The 2,679-nt window shown below is 44.3% G+C and overlaps 1 protein-coding gene across 1 annotated transcript in view; it reads right to left on the reverse strand.

The window, feature by feature from the left end:
- The window catches only part of DSTN (destrin, actin depolymerizing factor), a 6,760-nt gene extending 5,801 nt beyond the window's left edge, over positions 1-959 (reverse strand). The window contains exon 1 of the mRNA XM_010169046.1: positions 756-959. The gene's annotated coding sequence lies outside the window, so the exon portion shown is untranslated. The remainder of the gene's footprint in view (positions 1-755) is intronic.
- Between the last annotated feature and the right edge of the window lie 1,720 nt (positions 960-2,679).

Consider the following 2,679-nt stretch of genomic DNA (forward strand, 5'->3'; position numbering starts at 1 on the left):
AAGCCTGAACTAGCACAGGAACGAGACCAGTAATCACATAAAAGCGGATCAGGTCACCTAGCTCTACCTTTGTCAATTCTTGATCTTCGCTCCAAGACCACAACAACTAATTCCCCCACACCAATTCCTGTTGCCAGGAAGTTAACTTTGGAAGAAGAGGTTAATGCTCAGCAGAGAGACAGAAGCAAGCAGCAGCAGCAGCAATGGAGCTGCAGGTTGATGCAGACACTGCAGTCAAGAGCATATGCTTGTGCTACTGCACAGGCAGAAACAGATCTCCAAGGCAGGAGACAAGTTGTTTCCTTATAAAGAAACTGAGCACTGCTGGCAAGTCAGGTCAGATTCAAAAAATGTTGGGAGTATTTAGTCTGGAAACTCAAAATTCACTGTTAAACTGCAGCTGATAATTGGGACTGACCAGAAGCTGAAGGGACAATAGCAAGAACTGGATTTTTTTTTTTTAGCTTTCCAAAGCAAAAGGCTGTTAGTAGCTGGTGCTGCTCTTTTTCACAGCTGCTGTACAACCCCTGGATTCATCACACAGGCTGACATGAGCAGCCATTATACTGCCAGGGACAATGCAGATTTGTTCCATCTGAGAAAACCCTATAGCTGTGTCACACTATGGGTTGAAATGAACCCATAAACTCCCGGTGCAACTGACTGCTTCCAAAAAGAGGATCTACTTTTGTAACTGTAGGACTCCCTCTTCAACCCTGGGCTTGTACCAAACATTTCTGGCTTCGTAAATGTACTTAAAAAGGAAAACAACCTCAAAGCCTAGGCAGCTTTTGTTGTAAGCTGGTTGCAACCATTCTGTGTAGAGCAGCAATAGGATGACTGTTACCAGCACCAGAACAAGGAGAAATGCCACACTTGTAAATACATGTCCTCAATCAACACTTTAACTGTGTCTCTGCTGATCTCTCCTGAAGAATAGCTGGTGAGAAGCCTCCACCCCACCAGTAACGACAGAATAAGTGTTTATTTGTTAAGATAGCTTTTCTCTCTTTGGCCCAATATGGTTGTGCTCAGAGGACTCAATACAGCACATTCATTATTATTTTGTGCATTCTGGTTTGCACACCGCAGGGCTACCACAGCTAGCCTGGTTCTGCTGCTTTTTCAGTATGAAAGCAGCTACCCAGCTCTGGATGGGTACGTGGGTGGCTGTTCGTTGAGCAGTTCATGTTGCAGGTACTTGTGGGATACATGACCATCATCTGGTGACAACATTTTGTTGTAGGGGACAGATAAACCCTGTAACACAGGCAAAGCCAACTTAAAACCATTCTTGGGACACAAGTGCAGATAAAAGACTACATTCAGGTAGCCAACCTGTTTCAGTAGGTGTTGAGGACCTTAAGTCCAGGGCCAGTTAACTCCACTGAAACAAGGCAGCAGCAAGGAGGCAAGCCACCTCATTATCAGATGGGGAAATGATGCCAGTACAGTACACATCCAAGGAGACATTCAGGCAAGAATGGACAAAGTTTCTCTGAGGGAATCAGCAAAAATGAGTTACCCCCAGTACCTCCATGCAGCTATTGCACAGGCAGCATGTCTTGCGGGCAGCGTTGCCTCGTACATTATTCCAGAGCATTTATACCAGTGTCCCCATTGTATTTTCATATAGACTGCTGTAGGCACATGAGGTAATGCTTGCATTAAATGCCTTGTCAGCATGCGCTGCTGTAACACAGCGTCTCTTATTCCCTACACAAAGCCATCGTTCCTGCCTTAAGTGCAAAGCACTGCAGAAGTCTTGTGAGAGCAGAATGCCGTCCCTACACAGGGCAGCCCAAAGACAGAGCCTTCTGTCTAGGCTTCCAACTGCAAGAGCTGTCCCCAGCTGCCTCCACTAATAGCTTCCAACATTTTGCCTTCATCACCAAGTACCCTACAACTGAAATCTAATCTAAACAGGACTTTTGGGTGATATAATGGAGGGGGAAGACTGAAGAATAATCCAAGCTTTCTCAAAAACATCCCTGTATACACAAAGCCATTTCAGGAGTGAGATACATGCCAGATGCCTGATAAACTGGATTTGTAGCAAACCAGCACTGAGATGCAACTCTGACACAATGAAATTTGCCTTCTCTTTTGTCAGGAAGCACTACAAACTCCAGCATTTCCCTTGAATATTTAAAATATTTTTCCTAAGAAAAGTCTTTGTTCCCTCCTCAAGACAGTCAAGAAGACTTCAAACTAATTACTTAGTTTGAAGGATTAAATTTGTCTTTTAAATATTAACAATTACACAGTGTGGGTTTTCTTCCTTGTGATCAGAGCCCTCCACAGTGGTGCCTGTGCATGTGTTATCTACAGGGACATTCCAAGAACCCCAGTTCCTGACTTGTTTTGTTTGGGAACCAGGTACACACATTGTATACACCAGCACGGATTATCCACAGCTGCTCAAGTGGAAACTTTTGCATCTTGGGAAAGCATCATCAATTTTTCCAGAATCTGACAGCAAGAACTTATTAAAGTATGCCTTGTTTAATTGCAAAGGCAGAGATTCGAGGACACTGTGCTCCCGTGTTTGCTAGCCACATTACTGACATATATTTGGTTCCTAGTTTCTTCAGGAAACACCTTGTTTCTCCTATGCTTGGCACACCATCCCTCCTATTTACCTTCAAAATCCCCAGCCACTGCCAGAACTGCCTGTGT

Source organism: Antrostomus carolinensis, unplaced genomic scaffold (assembly GCF_000700745.2).
Source record: "Antrostomus carolinensis isolate BGI_N321 unplaced genomic scaffold, ASM70074v2 scaffold24705, whole genome shotgun sequence".
In the NCBI taxonomy this organism is placed as follows: domain Eukaryota; kingdom Metazoa; phylum Chordata; class Aves; order Caprimulgiformes; family Caprimulgidae; genus Antrostomus; species Antrostomus carolinensis.